This window comes from Calypte anna, chromosome 1 (genome assembly GCF_003957555.1).
Source record: "Calypte anna isolate BGI_N300 chromosome 1, bCalAnn1_v1.p, whole genome shotgun sequence".
Lineage (NCBI taxonomy): Eukaryota > Metazoa > Chordata > Aves > Apodiformes > Trochilidae > Calypte > Calypte anna.
The window spans coordinates 149,899,660-149,923,911 of NC_044244.1; the positions used below are offsets into that span (position 1 = coordinate 149,899,660).

Genomic DNA, 24,252 nt, shown 5'->3' on the forward strand with positions numbered 1-24,252 from the left:
TATCTCATCAAAGCTATGTGCAGAATGTTGTTAGGAATATAAACAAAATTTTATATTAGAAATAGAATTTGTCATTGGTTATGACATAATGATTAATTTTTTATTTATTGTTTTCTATTGATTGCATACTCTTTCTACAACTACAGCAGTTTTAAATACAACATATAACAACAATGTTCAATTTTATCTTACCTGTTTCTAAAAAAATACTCAGGACATCATTAATTGAAAAGAAACTATGGAATTGTGGAGCAGTGATAGTTTAAGGGGAAGATTAATTATTGCAGTGCTCTTTAAACCTGTAATTTTTAACACTGATCCTAAATCCAAGTATTCTATATGCTTGTTTGGCATTCAAGTTATCGTGTATTCCAGTACTCTGCTTCTGCAGGAGTGTGGTTAGGATAGAATAGAATAGAATAGAATAGAATAGAATTGAATAATTTCAGTTGGAAGGTACCCTTACAGCCTGGTCAGTTCAGGACTAACAAAGAGTTAAAGTAGATTGTTAAGGACATTGTCCAAATGCTTCTTAAACACTGACAGGCTTAAGGCATCAATCATCTTTCTAGAAAGCCTGTTCCAGGTTTTGACCACCCTCTCAGTAATGAAATGTTTCCTAATATCTTGTCTAAAGCACAACTTCGAATCATTCCCACATGTCCTATCACTAAATCCCAAAGACAAGAGCTCAGCACCTCCCTGTCCACTTCTCCTCCTCAGGAAGATATAGAGAGCAACAAGGTCTCCCCTCAATCTCCTTTTCTCCATGCTAGGCAAGCCCAAAGTCCTCAGCTGCTCCTCATAGGACATTCCTTCCAATCTTTCTCCAGCTTTGTTGCCCTCTCATGGATGCATTCAAGGACCTTCACATCCTTCTAAATTCCGGGCCCAGAACTGCACACAGTGCTCAAGGTGAGGCTGCATAGGGGTTAGAATACAGCAGGATAATCCCCTCTTTTGATCAGCTGCTCGTGCTGTGTGTGATGCACCCCAGGATGGGGTTTGCCCTCTTGGCTGCCATGCACACAGCTGACTCGTGTTGAGCCTCCTGCTGACCAGCACCCCCAGATCCCTTTCTGCAGGGCTGCTCTCCAGCCCCTTGTCTCCCACTTAACACTTGTGCTTGGCATTAGTCTTTTCTAGATGCAGAATCTGACATTTTGACTTGTTAAATTTCATTCCAGTTGTCAAAATATTGAGAGGAACAAATATTTGCTTTCCAGGATTTCTATAAGGAGAACATGACCAGAGACATATGCTTTTCTGGAAGCTGCATTTAGTTTTGACTTAATGACCGTGGATTGTCATCAACATATATCACCAGTGGAAAAATGGAGAAGTTGACAGACCTGTACACATTGCTGGGAAACACAAGAAATTGCTAAAGAAAGCTAAATCATAGAACCATAAAAAGGTAGGGGTTGGAAGGGACCTCTAAAGATCATTGAGTCCAACCCCCTCTCCCAAAGCAGGGTCACACAGGAACACATCCAGGTGGGCTTTGAATGTCTCAAGGAAGAAGACTCCACAAGCTCCCTGGGCAGCCTGTGCCAGTGCTCTGTCACCCTCACAGTGAAAAAATTCTCCCTTATATTTATAGGGAACCACCTGTGTTCCAGTTTATAACCATTGCCCCTTGCCTTATTGTTAGTCACCCCTGAGAAAAGCCTTACTCCATCCTCCTGCCACTTGTCTTTTACATATTTATAAGCATTGATGAGGTCACCCCTGATTCTCCTGTTCTGTTAAGTGTATTAATGAAAATTCTAAGTCAAATTGTAAGCAAACTACAAAATCTATTCTATCACTGATATATGACCTAAAGTTGGTGGAGGTGGCCAATTCATCAATCATTTGTAATACAAAATGCCAAAACAGTGTAATATTTCTGTATTTGGAACAAAGTCAGATGGACTATTCCACTGTAAGGGATAAGAAAATACTTTCTATCCCATCACTAAATAAAATAATGTTAAATGGCAGGTGTTAAATATTTTAAATCCCCTTTAGATCCTATTTTTAAATGATAAAATATGGGCATTGAATTTCCTCACATTACAAACTGAAAAGATGTAGTTAAATCAGAATATATATCTATATGCAAGCTAAGCAGGCTGACTTGCAGGGAAGAACATTGAAATTATGGATCAGTCTGGATGACTGATGTTGATTCTTTAATAAATTTCAGACTGCGTTGTAGGGTCTGGGGAATCTGGACAGGCTAATGTTCTTCCCAGCATTTTAAAAGGGAAATTTGTTGACCAAGGCAACTGTTAGCTGTACATTAATCTCACAAAAACGAAGAAACTAACATGCCAAGTAGTCAATAAATACTAAGCAGATGGCAGTGAAATCACTGCCAATTTAACACAGGATATATATAATTGCCTTCTCAGACAAGACATACATGTGCATTGTGATACACACTAATATGCATGATCATTTATATAGGTTCATGTGCATAATCATCATTCAAGACACAGAAAACTTACTATAAGATTTCCATAAAATAAACTAGTCAGGTTTTAAAAGTATTTATTAACCTACCTACCATTCATTTCAGCCTTGTGTGATATAATAAGCAGATAATACTAGATCATTCTTTTGTCATCTTAAAATCTATGAATAATCTATTCAGACAAAGCAATATACCATTAGAAGTTCTTATGCTGGTATACCATGGACGAAAGTATTTTAGCTGTATCTTGAGACTCAGGAAAAAGAAACAGTCTCTGATATTTACAAGGAGCTTTATTTTCTTTCTTTCTTTGGAGAGGAAGGTGTTACGGACTTCTGTTTCCTAGTTTTTCCTGTGTACTTTCATAAAGCAATAAATACGATAAATTTATATTTTAGCCATCTGGTGCTAGAAAAACAGAACTTTAAGACAGCTTTAAGACAGGCCAGATATGAGTTTCTTACTAAGAAGTTAATACTGTGTTTTTGGGGGAATTTCCTCTCCATTACCAAGTGAAGTAGTAACGGAAAAAAGGCTGTGAAAACCTTCCTGATTACAATGAACCATACAGCTAACAGAGCTTGGTTAGAATAAAGGGGGAGGTTGACAACAACGTGCACAGAACTTATCACAAGATAAGGAGAAAGATTATGAACTCAAGAGAAAAATATTTAAGGTGACTCAAGAAGCAGTGGTTCTCTACAAGTGAAGTCAGTGCAGGTGGCAGGAAGGTACTAATTTCCTTCTCTTTAGGATTCCTCTAAATCCTAACTTAGATCTAAATCCTTATTCAGAAGAATCTTGAGCTTGCCTGTTTCTCACTAAACGTCTCATACAGATCCAAAATGAATTCTCATTAACATGCAAAGCAATGCCCTATTTCATTTAGAGCAAGATTTGACATAGAAAGCTTTGGAGGAAGAAATGTAGTCAGAGTAAGAAACTTGCACAGAGATTAACCAAGTGATTTTTTTCTATTATATGTTTTCTCTCAATTGGTTTTTGTTTCTGTTAATTTTTATTTTTTAAATGAATATTTAGAAAACACAAAGCATTAGTTCATGTTTAAAATCTGTGAATTACATGACAACAAATATAATAATATGATATAAACCTGCAAAAACCTACTGTCATGTACAGTGCAATGTTCTTTTTGTCTGAAACTCCCATGTAGCATGCTCTAGATGGTTCCCCTCTGAAAAAGTAGTGAACTGTCTTGCATAATGGATCAGTCTGCCTCAAAAGGTAATTCAAACTTTTTTTTTAATAGAGGTGAGAAACTGATCTGTTAAGGTCCTTAATGAAAAATACACTCACTTATAATAGCAGGAGGACAGATAATCTTTTCCAATTTTCTCTTTCCAGCCAACAGATATTTATAAAAAACAGAAAAGCTTGTTCACACTGTGTACAAGCAGGGTTCTTTTTTTTATTATTTTTTAAGATAAAATGTAGATATCAGTTTTACAACCTTCCATGAAATGACTAGCGAAATATGGCTACTGAATGATGTATAAAGTCATGGCATAGTGTAACTGCCCCCCCTACAGTCCACACATCACTATTCTATTTAAGCAATTTTTGGAAGGAAAAAAAAAAAGGCATCAGGGAGTGACATAAGTCCAAGTATTTTTTCAGTTAAAAATACTGAAGATTACTGTCACATGGTACATCATTCACGACTTCATATTAATACTAAATAAAAAAAAAAAACATGTCTGTTTTTTCAAGTCCTACAGTAATTAAGAGCAACTTTGACTCCATCTCTATTTTCCTTGCAACCTCTATTGAAGGATCTTTGCAGTTCATTTGGTACAGGATGCTTTCATGCTAACCATTACTAGATTCTTTAAGAACAGACTGGCCACAACTCATTTCAGGACCAGAAATTATCCTCAGCTTCTTACATCACCTACCTTACAGATCTACATCTACAAGCTCTTCAGTACCTCCCACATGCCATGCACATTACTTTTCTGTTCCACAAATGTAATAAAATGTGCCATTTCTTAACTTCTCAGGTTTTATTTCCATGACCATAAGTCAGTACCAACCTCTGAGAAGTAAAAAGAAATTCTCACAGTCATGAGCTGTTGTTTTGGTCTGAGAACCTGTGATATCCTTTCTATGTCCAAAGCATTTAAAGATATTTTAAGCTGTTTTAATAACTTACCATTAAACAACACATCAAGAAGAATGACTTGCAAGCATGGGGAATTATAACACTAAGCACTGGGATAATGTTTAGGTTTAGGATTGGACAGAAGATTTTTCTCAGGTTCTTTGCTTCATTTCTTATGTTGCTTCTTAGGCATGACCAAATATACTTTCCCTTTCAAAATTAATCATTTCCCCTTCATATTCATTACAATAAAATACAATATATAATAGTGTATATATATAATATAAAATACAATATAAAATTTGGTGCTATAGATGCCACCATATAACCAAGAGATGTTTTGAGTAGATCTGACTTTACTAAAACTAGATCAGGCCCTTGAAGCAGAACAGGGGAAAAGACACTTATTTCTAGCCTCAGTTTCACTTCAGTACTACCTAAGGCACTGCATGTGTTTACCAATGCTTGCCATTTGTATAATTTGCAGATTATTTTGCCAACACTGTTGTTCCTTTTCTCTCTCTCTTCTATGTCTATATTCCTTTAGCATAAACACAGATAAAGGAAGATGGAATTCTTTGCATGTCCTATGTTACTCAGTACCTTGAAATCAACAGCAAGACTCACAAGGGCAGCATATTAAACACATCCCCTTGTTAACTCTGTATTTCTTAGTTTTCAAGAAGTTTCTTTAACAACTTGTTAATTTCTTCCCTTTTACTAGCTGCTTATCTTTTCCCCCTTTTTTCTTTTTTCCCTTTGCTTTCTCTCCCTTTACTCTAAACTTTTATCAGAGAAAAAGAAATTTCCACTTTTGGCAGACAGGAGTTAGATTCAATCACTTCAAAGCCTACTTATTCAGCTTTCAGCAGTAATATGAAGCCCTTGCTAAGGCAACTTGCTTTCACTCAGCAAGCAAGTAGCTGTATAAATAAAAATAAATAAATAAATAAAGGCTTGGCATAAGATGTAAGTAAAGACTAGCTCATGACAACAAATCTTTCCAAACTCAGCCAGTTAATCACTTCAATGTTTCATGCCTATGTTGTCTTATTTGCTCTTGAAATTACCAAATTTTGCTAAAAAATATAAATCAGAACATAGGGATAATAACGTTGTTGTTCATCCTAACTTACCTAAGTCTCTCTTTCTATTTCATTCCTATTATTTGTAGACAAGGGAAAGAAATATGAATCTGCAGGTGGTAATTCACCTCTTTGAGACAGATGTTCCATCACTATCAAGATGTATTTTTTCTCTTTCACATTTCGTCCACTTGTTACAGAAGAAGCTGGGAGGCACTAGATAAAGTATTTGACTTTTAGGCATTTTATGTTTTAAAACATAAATCCCCCCTAAATTATATTTTTTATTAGTTCATATTCTGTGTAATTTGTGACCTATACTGTGAGATACTGGGGGTAAAGAGATTTAATAATATAATTATTTTTTTTTATTTAACACGCTATAGAATTACTTTAAACAGTTCTAAATAATTTTCTTGATGTTTGTGATTTAAAGAAACACCCTTACTGACAAGATGTTTATTTTAAAAGTAAAAAACAAAACAAAACAAAACAAAACCAACTAAACAAAAAACCTCAAGATAGTTATCACAAAAATTAATGGCAAAAAGGAAAGGAGATAATTTCTATGTGAAATCTGTACCTCTGCTTACCACTTTCTATGGTGGCATTGGCAATGAGGGCTTTTATTAGTTATCATCCTTACTAAACTGAAGATTGAAATAATGTTTGGAACTCTGATCTTGTCAATATTGTGTTCATCAGGAATTCAGGTCAGAGGGTAAAAAAACAAAGCCTGTTCTTAGGAATATCACCTTTTTTAAGGAATAGTTAGATGGTGCATTAAAGGGTTCTTTTAGATCAGATTTTCAAAAGAGAAGATGAAAATACTAGTGGCTGACTATAGGAGTGTACTCTGATTTTTTTCGCATGTAACTTCATATGCAGAGCTACTTGGGTAATATTACTTGATAGGCATTATTATAAAAAGGTGATTTGCAACTGGTTTTAGCAATGTCAGTTCAGCCTTTTCATATTGTGAAGGTTACCAAAGACTTAAAATAAAATTATACAGTCTTATGCAGAACTTGTTTCAAAAAATTGTCTTTATTATAAGAAGCTCACATAGCAGTTTCTCCAAAATTCTATTAGCTGTAAAAAAAGGCAGTGAAAATAATACATATATTGAAAAATTGTCATATTACAGTAGTGGGTCATCATATCAGACAAGAAATTAAACCTTTAAGTTTTGGTCGAAATATTATTCAGACTTTATTGAAAGCACTCAAGCTTTTGGCTTTGTGTAGAAAACAAAATGGAAGATGTTCAGAATCAATGTTGCTGGGTTTTTCTTATTTTTCACATAGAAAACCCCCCAAAATATTTTTTTCCACCACTTTTGGGGTTTTTTTTAATTATTATTATTCTTTTGGAGAGGCATGAGGGGAATTTTGGTAGAGCAGTGATGGGGAGAAAAAACATCACATGCATAAAAATTGTAAATGTAGTAAATGATCAATACTCAGGCAGACTTTCTGTATTGCATTGACTGTGAACAGAGACTAGGAAGGGGTCATGCAATAATAAATATATATTCTCAAGGGAAGTCTCCTTACCATTAAGTAAATACAAGATCATTATGCTCCAAGGACAAACAAATCTTCATTACCAGCACTGTAAGTGATAAAATATGTTTACTGGAAAACAGACTGTGCAGTTTCAATAGACAGAATGTAAAAGAATTTGTAAGAACTCTACACTTTCTCAGGGCTGTTTTAAACCCCCCCGCTTTTTTTTTTTTTTTTAATTGAAAATTAATTGGGGTATTGTAGAGCAATTTGCCAGTTCTTTTTATTGACAAAAGTGAAAAATCAGCCCAATTAAGCACTGCAATATTCATGTTAAGTAATGTAATATTTTATTCACTGCACATTGCAACCACTTTATCCACTAATTGTAATTTCCCATTAATACAGTATTTCTTAATTCACCTTAAAAATATGAAGAGAAGAACTAAGCATGCAAACCTGAATTCTTTGCAAGCCAGAGAATGACACCATTTAATGAAGATGCTACTTAATCATTTCATTGCCTTCCAGTTTTAGACTCACCTGACTGAGGACAATCAGATACACTGAGGCTTGCAGTGAGTGTTAAAGTGGAGATGTCTCAATGGAAGCAAATCAAGACTGTTATTTGGAAAGTGTCACCCTCTGCTTCATACAGTCCTTCTGGTATTTAAAAGATTCTTAACAGCCTCCAGAAACTCCATAAATATGATGGATCTGAAACCATTCAAGCCAACAGGAAAAGCTTAACTAATTTCAGTGAGTTCAAATCAAATCCAGATAAGAATATCAAGATCATTTTTGTCACCCAAGTACTATTCTTAATTTGGCAATGTGGAAAAATAATTGAAATTTCAATTAAAAATATAAGGCAGTCATAGAACTATGAAAATAAAACTATTTTTATTTTAAAAATCTTAGGGAAAAATAGAGAAGAATTTTGTATAGTTTCTATTCAGTTTATTTACCTCACCTGTTCTCAATATGCCACACTTTGTTACCAGGCATCTACATCTTTTCCCTATTATAGTAAATTGATAGAAAATATATCATTGATTTCAGATAGAAATGAGGAATAACAGGGAGTTGAGGCATAAAAGGACAAAAAATAGACTTACTCACATTTGTTTTATTGATTATTGTTGACTACAACTGCAGACCCATTAGCTACCTGATCATAGGAGAAGAGGCTCTGGTTTCCTCCTTGTGTTGGACAGAAAACCACAGGGAGTGCACCCAAAAGAGAGGCAGTTACAGAAATTAAAGTCCTGCAAAAAATATATATGCTGAATAACAGAAAGACTTAAATACGAATTCTGCATAGGTACATTTATTTGAAGTAGCCCAGATTTTTAAGTATACATCCATGCATTTATATTCTTCAGAAGAAAGTAAGGTGAATTGTTAATACTTCACTAAGCAGCATTATTTTACTCTTTATAAAAGGAAATTTTTGTAAATCCACTGTGTTGGGTTTGTGCAGTGGGTATTGTTAACAGGTGAGTGGCCATATGGGTGGCTCCTGTGAGAAGCTGCTGGAAGCTTCCCTGGCTCCAAAGCATCAGGATGGATAATGCCTCTCTAATTAACATATTTAAGAAAGGGAAAAGGAAATTGTGAAGAAAAAACCTGCAGGGCAAAGAAGAGAGGAGGTGAGAACAATACTTGAGCAGAGATACCAAGGTCAGCAAGGAAGAACAGGAGGAGGTGCCTGAGCAGAGGTTCCCTTCCATCGCATAGTGAGATGGCAGCTGTCCCCCTGCAGTCCATGGAGAAGCTCGGTGGAGCAGCCCCTGAAGGACCACGGTGGAGCAGATGTACAGATGAAGATGCTGATGACCATCATGGAACTGCTGCTGTGGAAGACCCTGTGGCAGGGAAGGTGGCTGTGCCCAAAGCAGCTGTGACTCTGTGTGCAGCCCAGGCTGGAGCAGGTCCTGAGGGACTGCACCTGGGGGAGGGACTCATGTCAGAGGGCTTCCTGAAGGACTCTGTCCTGTGAGAGGGACCCCTGGCTGTTGGATCTGGGGAAGAGTGTCAGGAATCCTTCTCCCTGAGGAGGAAGTAGTGGCAGAAATGATGTGTGATGAAAGGAACTGACCACGAACCCCCTTTCTTTTCCTGCACCACTGTGGGGGCAGAGGAAGAGAAATCAGGAGTAATTTGGGCTAGGGAAGAATGGAGGGGTGAGGGCAGGAGTTTTTAAGATCTGATTTTGTTTCTCATTGTCCTGTTCTGATCTGATTGGTGCAAAATTAAACTGATTTTTCTTCCCCAAGTTGAGGCTGTTTTGCCAGTAACCATGATTAGTGAGTGGACCTTCCCTGTCACTGTCTCTACCCAGGAGCCTTTTGTTATATTTTCTCTTGGTTAATCCCTGGGTGTGGGAGAGGAATTAAGCAAGCTGCCTCATGGTTCTTTGTGGCTGTTTGGGCCTGAACAATGACATCCACACAAAGTTATAATTTAGTTAGAATTTTTGTGACAGTTATCTAATCCAAAGTTTATGAATAGGCCAGTAAATTAACACAGTAAATGATCCATGAGTACTTTTATTTATTTTTATTTCAGAAGTTTATCACCGCAGACTAGAAATTAATAAATCAGATAGAGAAATAGGATTTGAAATCCCAGAGCAAGATTTTCATGGAGGTGGGAGGAAAGAGGAAAAAAAACAAAACCAAACAAACCCAAACTTATTTCCTCATAGGGAATTTTTAGGTAGTAGTCAAAATGTGTTGGCCAATAGATCAGAGATTCAGTGAGGTGAAATGTTGGCAGAACTCTGAGGTTCATGCGAGAGATGACTATCAGTAAATCAGTGAAATAACTCATGAAAGATATATTTCCTTTGTCAGCATTGTCTAATGTACATTTGTTCTGCATGAAGAATTACTAGTAATAATACTGGATTTCTGTAGTTTCAACAGTTTAAATATTAAGTAACATAGCCAACGTCTCTATGTCTAGTCGGATCTGTATGAGCCAGCAGAAATAAAAGGTCAAATACAACCTCACTGGCAAAAGCTGGGAGTGAAAGCCCTATAGTTCAGAAGCACTTCTTTTTCTGGTGTTTAAACATCACCTGTTCTAGGTACGGCCACACAGGTGTAGAGCTGTGCCCACTTCTATCTGAGCTGTCTGACCTGAGCAAATGTCACCAGTGCCCTGAAACTGTGTGAATGCAGGAGAGATTAAACTCAGAAGGTGCAATAGGAGTTTCTAGTCTTGCCCCCCTGTGCTCCACAAAAGACTTAGACCAAAACTTCTTGTACAAAAGACCTGAACTTTCAAACTATATGCCCAGAAAGATCCTATGTATAATACAGACCACTGTCAAATATTTTGGACTATTCTTCTCAGTAACTGAGAGGGACGACAGACAGTGGTACTTCACTTCTTTACTACATTTTGTTCTGTTGTGGCCCATATAGCCTAGACTCTACTGTGCCATAATGTAGAAAATTACATGGGGGGCACCCAGGAGAGCAAGAATGATTTATTCCACTTGGCATGGCTGAGGGAATAAATGGGTATAAGGTTTATGTTCCTATAAATTCTGAGGCTACCTGAAGGCAGCTCAGCTCAGCATCAATTTGAGCAGTTAAAAGTCTTCAGATTTACAACACCCAACAGTAATTCCCTAGAAACTGCTGTGGCAACTAAGAATTCTTGAAGCACATTCAGCTACTATCTATATAACTTCCTTTTCTGAGAAAACTAGAGGGGAGCCAATACTGGGACAGATTAATATGAAACAGCATCATCAAATCATTATCCTTGCCCTAAGCCCAAACAAACATCATTTCAGCACATATCTTCCACTCACCATATTATTCCAAATGGCTTCTGCATAAAAAAACCCAAAAATAAACAAACAAACAAACAAACCAACCCCACAAACCACTGGTTTCATCAGTCTGCCTTTATACTTTGCATTGCTAGGCCCCTACCTGAACTGCACTAATAGTTCCAGCACAGAAATATATTTGATGCCATATGTCAAAAGAAAGAATGAATCACCAGTGTGTTGTGCACACATGATATGCACAGAATCACCTCTGGTGCATGATTAGCATAATTTTGTGACACAAGCTGAACAATGAGGCAATTACAGGAACCATCCTACATTTCACAATCACCACTTCTGAAAAACATCTTGTACACAGTCAGTCATGCTGTTTGCCAAAGAACTTACTCTCAGGAGAGATAAGGGCTGATTGATTGAAGTCTCTGCTGAAAGTATTTTAACCAAGCACGCTTTATTACAGCTTACTGCACTTTAGTTTGTGTTTATGAATATGCAATGCTGAGCATTTCTTGATAGACAGTGATGATGTCTCTGACATGACTTGTTACAATGCTCTGACTTTATTAGCATGTAAGCATTTTTCCATTAAGTTTTTTGGGTCACATTAAATTCTGATGAAGCTCCAGTGGCTTCACTAAGGGAGGAGATGAAACAATGTTCTGCAGCCTAGTGTGATAGTCGCCCAAAACTAATTTAAAAAATGTTGAAAATGGGATGTTTTCTACTGTTGAAATTAATGGTGGCAAATCATGCTATTTGTAAAATGTAATTTGGATTTAAAGTTATCTTAATTATCAAATTCACTTAAAGTTAATTATACTTTAAATCCACTTAATACTCTGTAATAAATGTTATACTTATAATGGATAGGTTCAGCCCATTAAAACAATAACTTTTATGTGTGAGATGAGGTCAATTTAATATAAAATAAATCTGTGGGTGGAACAAGGATTGAATTCCAGTACTCTAATATCTCAGACACAATACTCACTTGCCAAGGGCACCTACATCAGTATGCACCATATCATTCTACAGAATGAAATACACTGAATTGGAGAGCCTTTTCATTTCATTACTGTGACCTCCAGCCACTGGCTTTGGCTTTCTGTAGAGTAATACCTGTTCTACATCAAGTGATACAGTATATAAAACCCATAAAAACCAGAAGACAAAAGCCAAAATGTCAAACTAGAAAAGTTCATTTTGAAACACTTTTTTTTTTTAATTTTAAAACGTTCCAGTGTAAAATGACAGCCAGTTCTGGGACTTCATATAATTTATGTCAACACCTTTAAGTGAAGTTTGTGTTTTCTAATACTTTTGCAGGGAGCAGTGAGCCTGCTGTTGCCATATGTATATACATATGTAAACATATATATATATATATGTATATATATATATCTTTATACATAAGTGTAAAGATACATTTTTTATATAGGAATTAATACTTGCTTTTTTTCCTGGTAAGTTTCCAGACTCCTTGTGAAAACAATAACAGAGCTCAAGGTATCACTGTTGCCAGTTCATCAGTTCTTTCAAGTCTGGCTCCATTGCAGAATTTAATAAATATTTCACATTTACAAATTAACATTTTTACTATCTAGCTTTTCTCCAGAGTGAGCAGTCAGGTATTTCACCTGCTCTATAGCCAGTATTGTATATAACATCATACATTAGAAACCTTATTTAAGTGTTACAGTTGCAAAGTCACACAGAATTAAGGCTGCCACATTGATTTCATTCCATCTCTTACTGTGTATGTATTATAATCATCTTACAAAAGTTAAATGAGAGTCCATGACATGGTCAAGAAGATAACCCCATAATGTAGGATTAGTGTTCTATACATCAACACCAAATAGCATAATTTCCTATCTTCAAACCCTCTGGCTCCCTCACCTTGACCTCTTGTTCATTTTCAGTTCTTTCTTTAAGCAAGGATATATTCCCCAGGGCTCTTAGAAGGCATTCTTTTCCTACTGGAGTATTTCAATCTAAAGCCCCTAGCTGTTTTTTTATTTTAGCCTTTTATTTCCAAGAACAAAAGGAAACATCACATTCATTCAGAAAAAACTGGTAGCCCTGGATGATTCTTTGTATGAAACTCCATTGAACATTTTTATCCTAAATTCCGAAGTTAGTGAAGAACTCTAGTCTTTTGAAAACATTGAGTCACTTCTTCACTTTTTTTTTTTTTTTTTTTCATCTTATGGATTTAAATATCCATTTACCTGAACAATGTTGTAATGATCAAATGTGGGTATTTGGGGTGGGAGGAAAGGTACTTTGTAATTCTGAGGCTGAAGCTCATTCTTAACAGGTTAACATAGACACTCAAATATTTATTATGCTGGAACAAGCAAGCCTCTTGTTTCTTACTTATTAACATACTCTAGGGAGGAGTTGTACAACAGTCATTTCTCAATCTGATGTTTAAATGAATTAAAGTAACTATTATATTATAATTTCAAATGCTAATTTATTAATGGTAAATACCATAATACATAATATATTGCCCAATTTTTTTCTAGTCATTCTCTTTTCTTTTCCATCCTGCTTCCCTTTTGATCTTATTCATAGATAAGGGCATTAAATAGCACGCATAATGTAAGATATTTACACATCATAAACTGAAGGTTTATAGGATTCCCATGCAAGTACAAAGGAAATGAAACTAAGACTCATTTTGAGTTTTCCTTCCTTATACATACCCAGTAATAAGGCTTAGTAAATAAAATAAACTGGACTCATTCAAGCTTTATAGAGTCACATGATCATCATTCTCCAAGGAACATCCAAAAAACGTTTTGACTTGCTTTTTTAGTAGTTCTGATTTGCTTATTTGAAAAGGGGTTATTATAAATGATAGCAAAAACCTGAGTATTAGGAAAAAAGTAACAGAGTACAGGTTTTTATCTGTTCACCAGTGGGGTTCCTGACACTTTTTTGGCCTTTTTTTTCCCCCCTCCATTCTTATAGTCCTTAAATAATCAATAAGACACTTTTTCCATCAACTGCTCTGTATTAGATAAACAGTATTACTTGGACAGCAAAATTGAGCTATATCATGTTTGTCTCTAATTTAATTTAAACCTGCTTTTTTATAATAAGTCTATTTCTGAACTGGAGTTTTTTTGCTCTAGTAAATGAGAAAGAGTGATCTCTGCAAAGTCTTAGTGGTTGTGTGTGTATTAATTTTTACACATCTCATTGCTCTTTAAGTTACATCCATTATATTTTGCAATTATGTTAATGATTTCTAGAAAGTTTTGAAAATGAAAATGTATCAATACAGATGAAACTGCAGTGAGCATGTGGCAATATTTTATATTTACATTAGATAGGAAAAGTGTTTAAAAACATAGGATGGATTATCTGTCCATATCTCAGCTGCACATTAAAGTCCACTTTGGAGAAAAAGAAGTGCTTTCAGGTCATAGTTAAAAACTTCCAGCACCAGACAGTATTTACTTAAGAGATCTAAAAAAACTAAAACTAATATGGTTGAAATAACAGCAATCCCATGTAATCTATTACCTACAGCAGCCTTGGTACCTGAGAACTGGGAATGACAAATGTAATGCCAGTGTTTAAAAAAAGCCTTTGTGATGATCTGAGAACATAAAGCCTGTAATCCTGATTTCTCTTCAGCCCATGGGAAATATAAAACAGAACAGAATAACTGGAGAGCTGGACAAAAATCCATCTATGTGAGATGAATCGATTTGGCTGTTTTAAATGCCAGTCCCATGTTACTAACTCAAGAGGTCTCTTGAAAGCACAAGCAGATAAAGATGGTTTCCCCAAAGCTGCTGACTGAGTTTCTCACTGAAGGATTTTAAGTAAATAGGCAGTAATGAAATAAAAATCATGGCTGTGCCTGGTAGGTTTGCCTGCTGGCCAAATTTGAGTCACCCTCACCGTGTGTGGCTTCCCCTGGCATCTCTAGCACCCACTGGGAATAATGCCCAGGGGATGGCGTGGGCTACAGCCCAGTTGGAGGTCCAGGGGGATGTGGCCACTGCACTCATTTGGGATGGTAGAGAGGGCCTTGGGCTTCTTCTTGGGTCTGAGGGGAAACAGTGACTTCCCTGCTTAAAGTTGCACTCCATTTGAGATGGTAACCTGCCCAATGAAGGTGCTGAAAAGGATGTGAGCAAGACATGCACCAGGAAGAAACCTGAAGATAAAATTTACAGTGTCCTTGCAGAAAGCCTGCAAAGGCAACACAAATTAAGCAAAGCAAGCAATGAAGTAAGGAGGGAAGGTAAGGAAGACAGCCATAGAACGTGGCCACACAAACAGTGGAAGACAGCTGTCAAGGTAGGGAAGGCTGGGAGCTTGTGACTTCTGGCAACAGGAGGAAGATTTGTTCTCCACCTTCAGATCCGCAACAACAGAACAGGTGTGTGCCCTGACCACTGGTGAGAACAAACAGGACTTATCCGACAGCAAGTGCTGACCAGCTTTGTGTCTACATGAAAAAAAAAGAGGTGAGCAGTAGTTAAGGGAGGGTCCCTCTTGCAGGGGGCATAGAGGCACCAACCTGCAAAGCAGATTTGATGTCCTGGGAGATTTTTTGGTTAGGACCAGGATCTCTGAAGCCCCTGCAGTCTCTCTGTAAGGCTTGTTAGCCTGTTGTACAGTAACCTCTTGGTTATCACAGGCACCAATTGTATTGCCAGAGGTAACCTGAAGCATTTAAAGTGTGTCTACAGAGCTTTAGGGTGAAAGGATGTATGTCCATGTGGTATTCTCCTTAGACCTCTCATTAAGGCAGGAAAGACTGAAGGAAAGCCAGGCTAATACAAGCAGTCAGCACCTGCCTATGTGGTTGGTGTTGCAGGCAGGGCTCTGGCTTCTGTGATTGCAGGATCTTGTTTGAGGAAGAAAGATTACTGAGCAGGGATGGGTAAGAGCTGAAAAAGCAAAACAGCCAAGAGACAAACAATGTCTTGGAGTGCATCAAACACAGCACGACCAGCCAGTCAAAAGAGCTTATCCTGCTGGCCTCACCTTGAGCTCTGTGTGCAGTTCTGGGCCCTACAATTAAAGAAGGATGTGAAGGATGTGAAGATCCTTCTATGCACCCAGAGGAGGGCAACAAAGCTGGTGAAGGGGCTGGAAGGCATGTCTTGTGAGAGGCAGCTGATGACTTTGGGCCTGTCAAGTTTGGAGAAAAGAAGGTTGAAGGGTGATCTTATTGCTTCCCTTATTGTAGAGGGGAAGTGGAGAGGGAGGTACATAATATCTACTACACTTTACAAGGAAATAATAAAAAAAAATTACTCAGAGAACCTCCGAAAAAGTGGCATGATCAAAAGTATACAAAGCCTTTTGTGCTATGAGCAATTAAGCAGACATTTTCAATAAGGAAAAGAGATATGGTCAGGCAAGGTGATACAACAGAGATTTTAAAAATTACTGGCATAGATACGGTAGCAGCTTGACACTGACTATTCATGTCTTCCAAAGTAAGAATCAGGAACATCAAATTAAGGTAGCTGGAGCCAGTTTCATAACAAGCAAAGGCACTGCCTGGAATGAAGCATAGAAGTGTAGAATTTCTTGATATACAGTGCTAAAGGTTACCTGGATTTAAAGGGGAAACTTGACCAGTTAATGACACTCTAGTTAAATGAATGTTAAGGAAATGTGTTCTCCTTTTTTTTTTAACTCTTATTTAATTATTTGTTTTATCCATTGTTGGAGGTGGGATATGAGACTTCATAGACCTTTTGGTCTGATACTGGATAGTTTTATGACATGCTTCATATGTATGTCATAATAAAGTTGAAACCTCCTTAAGCAGTGCTTGATCTGTATGCTGCAAGTTACCTTGTCAGAGAGGGTACAGACCATCACAGAATCACAGAAAGTTAGGGGTTAGAAGGGACCTTGAAAGATCATTGAGTCCAATCCCCCTGCCAGAGCAGGGTGTCTTACAAGAGGTCACACAGGAATGCATCCAGGTGGGTTTTGAATGTCTCCAGACAAGGAGACTCCACAACCTCCCTGGGCAGCTCAGGGTGGAAGTACACCAGAAAAAGCATTTATTGTGTTTATTTTGGGGTTTATATTGTATTACAGTGAATAAGGAGGGAAAGTTACAATTATGTATTTTATGTTGGACCACTGCGAGATGTTTATTAAATCACTGTAATTTTAAAAAAAGCACTATGATATTGTATCTCAATTTACTTTTAAAAAATCCTACTTAATTTACAAGTGGAAATTCCCCATGGTTATAACATAGAAGGGAATAATTTCCCTGTAATACTTGCGTGGATAAATAAGAGCTGACAGATGGTATTATACACAATAAAACTTTCTATTAGGTTCAGAACAAATATTACACAAACACAGTAGTCATACTCATATACTCTCAATAGGTCTGGTCTATGTATTTTCATGAAATCTCTTGTAGACCAGAAGAAATTTAACTGTTTTCCAGTAATTTTATACTTTTAATAAAAATTCAATATGAACAATGAACAAAAATTCATTGCATGTATAGAAAATGGAGATGCATTGATTTTATTAATTTCTTGTTCCTCACATTGTCTTTATATAGGCTGAAATCACCTGAGGAAGTTAACCATATACATAGTTAGGATAGCAAAGATGCATAAAATATATCTAGTAACAGCAAAGGAAAGTGGTGTGTTCCTTTTAGTTTGACTCTTTGGGCATGCACTCACTCTATGATGCCCAGAGGAAAGTTAAAACTGTGGATCAATAAAACAACATTAAAAAAAATTGGTAAAGGAAGTCATAACTAAAATGATAAAGAAGAGGGGAAAAATAATAGAATTGTAGTTGTTGATAAATGGCTTAGCTCTAAAACTATTGATTGCCTGCAGTACATAATCTACCTGTACTATATATTCTACTGTTCTGGAGTTCTCTTTTAGCTAGTTAATGATAAGGTAAATTTGATAAAGCAATAAACATTTGAAAGATTTTGCCTTTTATGCATGTCAGAAAAAGAGACATGAAACTGTTCTTCATCTTTATATGTGGAAAGTAACTTGATAGCTGTGACAGGAAAAGTAAGATTTCCTTAAGAATTATTTTATTTCTTTTCCCAGAAAACAGTTTTCTTTCAAAAAAACCAAAGAAAAACAAAGAGCATGTTCAAGGAAAAAAAGAAAAATAATTTATAATTGCAAAAGTCTTTAGACTTCAGTTCTATTAAAACCAATCAGCTGAATGAATGAGGAATTACCAAAAAGACTTCACAGTCTTTCAAAAGGTGACAGATGCCATAAATCTGGAGTTTCCCTCTTATATTCATTTCTCTACTTAGTTTTTTAAAAAATGGGAGAAACTTTAGAAAAACTAAATGGTTGAATGTCACAAGTTTAGCAAAGTGAAACTTCTACCTATGTGTCAGAGGTCAGATACTGTTTTTTGTTGCATTATGCAAGTTAGCTCAGGCAATGTCAGTTCTAATGAAAGCCCTGTTCCCTTACAGCCAAACTGAGTGAACTCCCAAGGGAATCTCCTATGTGTCATCCTCATTGTGTTTTTTGATCTGATCACATTGAATCTTTCATGCTTGGTGAATCAAACAGGTGGTGTTTGTTACCTGTCTAGTTACCTGCTCCTCGGATTTTTTTTTTATTTTATTTTTTTTTTTTACCAAATGGAAGGCTTTTTATCAGTGGGCTTTTGTTACTTTTTTTCAGCTTATATTTTGCCACAATTTTCACATTGGAATTTTTATGCATTTTGTAGACTAGCAAGGAGTTGAGGGCTCAGTAGTTTTGAAAGACACTGATTCTGTTTTACCTCTCTGAGCATTAAGTGCATTCTCATGCGTTACACAGAAGAGAAATTGTGAATATGTGACAAAATTGTATCTCCAGAGAGAGATGAATGTTAGGAGGGTGGGATTTGTGAACAGTGGTGTTTGAGAGAAGTACTTTTTTCATGGTGGTATGTAAAGAAAATACATGGACCATTACAAAATAAAGTAGCCATGAGATAAAGAGGGAGGGAAGGCAGGGGAAAACCAAGCTCTGCTTGAAAGAAGAAGTGGAAGAGACAGATCTTGAAAAATGTATTTTGGTAATTATAGGCAAAGCAATCACTGAACTTCAAAACTGTCAGAAAGATAATTGCTAAAAAATTTTCCAAGGTACTGACAATACTAACTTTAAAATGCTGTAATCTGTTTTCTTGGGAGTGCTGGGAAAGGTGATTTATATTTTAAATTAAATATGATAAACAGTTTTTAAACAAGAAAAGTGTCATGAAAAGATTTTGGAAAAAAAATAAGTCTGACTTAGAGCTCAGATATCTCTCTTACCGATTCCTTTTGCCTGGGCATCTTCCTATCAGATCCTACATTTTCTGGTTTCTGCACTACATGTAAAAAGCTATAGACGTGATCTCCACCCCAAGGATCACTGATCTCAAAATTAACTAAACCACTTAGAAGTAATCCTAAAGATTTATCAATAGGAAAATTAAGGTTCTTGGATAATGATCCAACACTGCTAGGGAACTAAAGTACAAGGAAAGGAAACTCAATAAATATCTTTGGAATTGTTTCACACTATCATTTCTGAAGTTTTGGCAACCAATCGTTACAGCACTGTAACACATTGGTTTGTGGCTAAAACTTTATTTCATGCTTGTAAGATTCAACCACTTGAGCTCAAAAGAAACCAATTAACTTTGATGTCACTGAAGTATACAAATGCAGAAAGGCATTCACTCCTGACTTCCTGATCTCATAGGATGAGGAATTAATTTTCACTGTATTTCATTAGTCAACCACCTTTACTAGTAAATATTGCTTTTCCCTAAAATGGTTCCTTTCTCTCATTATTTTTCATAAACTCCAGACTAAAATGGAATTTTCAGATTTTCCTTCTGAAAAATATTAAAAATCAGGAAACAAATTCCCATGTTATCTTTACATTTGCTTGCTTTACACAATGGATTCAGTATGTTTAAATAACAGGTTCTAACTCTCATATTTTCTACATGAAAGAACTTCTTTATATTTTTCTGCACTTTTCCACACCCTTTCCTGATTTCAGCTCTGCATTGTAGTACTGGTCTTCTTGATAACACATTTAAATGAAAAAGAATGTTTCCTGTCTCTGCTGTATACAGTTTTGCTTATACTTTCATGGATGTCATTGGACCTGCCAGTGCCAGTCAGAGACAGTGACTTAAATTAATTGTTTATTTTATATTACTAAAACCAAGACACATCAGGAGATAGTCAGGGGTTTTTCTTCAAGTTAGCAATGAATAAGGCAACCCTAGCTAGCAAAATAACTGTAATTCCTTTTCACTCACAGATTACCTGTAGAAGCGATACATAAGGGCACGTGTTTTAATGCTACTGGAATAAGAATCTTTTTGCATCTTCTGGAGATGAATTTAATGTTTCAGGTCTGTTTGGAGAGGGGTAGTTGGATATAATATTGTTTAGGTCACTGTGTCATTTAAAATAGCATGCTAACAACAATAAAAACCCAAGCCAAACCAATCAACCAACCAAACCTATCTGCAAACAAATACACATTTTTTTTTCTAGGCAAAGTAAGAAGGAGGAGGAGATGAAAGGAAGTATTTAACCTGCATCTTCCAGTTCCATACCACAGACCTATTCTCAGATCAGAAATAAGAATTTTTTAAGATGTTCAATTTAATCTAAAAGATTTGGGGTGCAACTGAGAATTTCTAAAACCATTTTTAAAAGAAGCACTGTTTGTGTTACAGCGTGGGGCAAAAGGTGGAAACTGATTTGAGAAACCAGTATCTTCCCTGCCTGGAACCATAGTCTTCATTCCATCATCCTCATGAGGAAATTCACTTATGCAAGAATTCAGATCTAGCTAAAAATGCATGTATCACAGCAATGTGTTTGTCTCTAAGCTAGGAATCTAACCTATTACAGGTACAGTCAATGATGATCCCATATATCAATAGTCTACAGAGCTATTTGTGTCACTGTAAAACCATACATTGACATTTGATCATCTGGTTCCCTAGATACTATTGGTGTGCTGACAAGGGGATCTATTTGCTTGGCAGCAGTTATTGAATTAGTGTCACCTGAGATGGTGAAGTCTGTCCTGCACAGCCTCCAGCTGTTTCTCCTGTATGACACTTATAGGTCCCACATCATATCTGCTGGACACTTGCAGGTGTGTGAGAAATCCTAAAGTCAAGTCAGATTCTGTGAGCAGCAGAATTGGTGCTCCACTGTCTGAGTATTTGAATTGCAAAAGAGATGAATTTCATGGCATTCCATTAGGCAAAACTCAGAAGCAATTTTTAATTTGTCCACAGCTGTTTCAGCTATCCAGAATTCTTATGGAAAAGTTAAAGGTTCAACATAAAAAGTATTTTTTGACTTTTGGAGAAGCAAAACTTCTTTGGTCATTCTTTATGTTGAATACAAATGGATAATACAGTTTGTGATGTCTTAATCCCTTCTTTTGGTAGTGTAACTATTCAAATTACATATATTTGAACCAGTGCCAGCAAAATATTACATTTGGCATCACATATTATATTTGGCATCAAAAGCCAAATTACCTCTATAGCTCCTTAAGCTTGTTAATCAAAGGAAGAGCTCTGAAACTTATTCTATAAGCACCAAGGTTGCCCTTTGGCTTTCCTTATCCATTTTATAGTTAGTTTGTGCTGGCTTTGGGGGTTTTAGTTTTTTACAATATGAAAGAAATTGTCATTAAGCTCTGGTAGCTGAGCAGAACTTATACTCTTAATGATCCTGTTTCTTGAGGAATTATCTTGAAAATATCAACTGAATTGCTGAATTTCCAGTTCACTAAACTTTTTGTCTTAATATATAGGTTAATGCCTACTTTCTGTATTTCATAAATTAAATGTATTACTTTTCCCTATTTCAGCCTAGAAAAATATAAGTGTCTTCTGAACCCCCCCACCTCTATATTGGACTTAAAAGCTGTATCTATGACATTCTTGCACATTAGTTCCCATCTTCTTTATTCATCACTACTTTGTTGGTTCAGTGTGCAACAAAAATTTTTCAGCAACCTCAATTATTTTTTTTTTTTTGCTTAAGTTGTATATGCAAGTGAGTTAGCTGTCTATACCTAGTAAGTCCCCATTACTATGAGGTTATATGAAAAATTAAGGTCTCCCAATTCAAAATTGTTTTTCTTGCCTTTTTTCCTAGCATCCATCTGTGGGTTAGGAAACTTAGACTGAAACTTAGACATCATCTATCAAAAACCTGTATGTACACATGATAGCTCAGTCTGCTCAGAATAAGGTCCAACTAAGAACTTGCTTCATGGACCATGAAACTCTCATTCTGTCAGTTTTAGTTTTTATCAATATAACTTACTTCAAACACTTTATGTTCTTTTTCTCAAAAGTTAGAGCATTGACTCAGTCTTCTTTTTAAGACTATGCAGATAATAAATTGCTGTAAACAATACATCTTAGCTCTCTTATCTGACTCAATTTCTCATCCTAAAATTGATTCTCATGTTCACCTTTGCTTCTAGAATTTGTTCTCCCAGTGATTTCTCAGTTCTGTAAGTCCTTGTTACAGATATCTTGGTTTCCCAGTTGACACTGTTGCAGCTGAAGTGTTCTTAATGGTCTAGAATTTTATGACAGTTGCCTCAACAATGATTTAATCTCTGACTGCAAGTTACCCACTAGAATCTTGCCAGGCATGATTTGATTTGACTGATAAAAATAACTCCATCCCAAGACATCTGCTTGTGAAAGAGCTTACCATTTCTAATTGAAGATTTCATGCAATTGAAGAGCATGTGCTAGTTGCTGAGGCATTCAAATTCACAGCCTGGCACATTCATTTCCTAGGCCACTGATTTTACTTTAACTAAATAAGCAGGACCATGAACTGAGTGAAAGTAGGTGGTATATACTTGCTTCTGGCAACTTTGGTTTCTTTTGAATAACTTCTGGAATAATATACAGCATAAAAGATGAGGGAATCAACCTTTTAAATCATGTGAAGAATATTTTTTCTAGAGCTAATGCTGCTCGAAAAATATCCAGAAGTTGCTTTAATTCTTTCTGTGAGGCTTTCAACTAACTTTAAGTTTTACTTTAAATTTTCTGGGACATACTTGAATTGTCTATCTTTTATTTGCTGTTTCATTTTGAGTCAGCAACATAAAAGCTTATGCACTGTCTCTATGGAAACTGAATCCCACAGTTGTCATCACTACTGCCTTTTTTGACCTACTTGGTTCCCAAAATTCAAGGCTGTGTGGGTCAAACAATCCCTATGCAAATCTGTTTATTTATAAAGAATAGACATATCTCTCTTTCTCAAGACATGATAGCTCTCAAAGGAGACATTTGTCTATATTTAACATCAAATCTCTTTCAGGAAATATTTGGTTCAAAATTTTTTTTCCCCTTGCTTTCTCTGTATTGAAGTCTTGTTATAATTTCTTCAGTCCTCTTTTTCTTTTCTGGGAAATATTGAGCTTCACAAAGAAATGGTCAAAGAAAGTGATGGATAAGGGAAGAGAAACTTATGTCATGTACCTGGGCTTGTGCAAAGCATTTTACATTGCCCACAAGACAATCTTATCTCTAAATTGGACACACATACACTTGAGAGATGGACAACACGGTGGAAAAGGAATTGGCTGGATGTTCACATGCAAAGAGTAGCGGTCAATGGTTTGATGTCCAATTGGAGACCAGTGATGAGTAGTGTTCCTCAGGGATTACTATTGGTACTGGCAATGTTTAATTTCTTAGTTGACAACATGGGTGGTGCAATGGAGTGCACCTTCAGAAATTTTGCTGACAACACCACGCTGTGTGGTGTGGTCAACACAGGGGAGGGAAGGGAAGCCATCCATAGGGACCTTGATAGTCTTGTGAGGTGGGTCTGTGCAAACAAAGTGAAGTTCAACAAGGTTAAGTGCAAGGTCCTGCACATGGGTCAGGGCAATCCAAAGCAAAAATACAGTTTGGGCAGAGAATGAACCAAGAAGAACTCTAAGGAAAAGGACTTGGGAGTGATGGTTAACAAGAAGCTCAACATGAGCTGGCAACACATGCTTGCAGCCAAGAAAGTCAATTGTACCCTGGGGTTCCATCAAAAGAAGCATGGCCAACAGGTGAAAGGATGTGTTTCTCCGCCTCTAATCCACTCTCAAGAGACCTCACCTGGGTACTGTGTCTAGATCTGGAGACCCCAACACAAGGAGGACATGGAGTTCTTGGACTGAGTTCAGAGGAAGATAATGAAGATG

The 24,252-nt window shown here is 36.4% G+C and overlaps 1 protein-coding gene across 1 annotated transcript in view; it reads right to left on the reverse strand.

The window, feature by feature from the left end:
* The window catches only part of GPC5 (glypican 5), a 661,644-nt gene that overhangs the window by 375,322 nt on the left and 262,070 nt on the right, over positions 1 to 24,252 (reverse strand). The gene's annotated exons all lie outside the window — the stretch shown is intronic.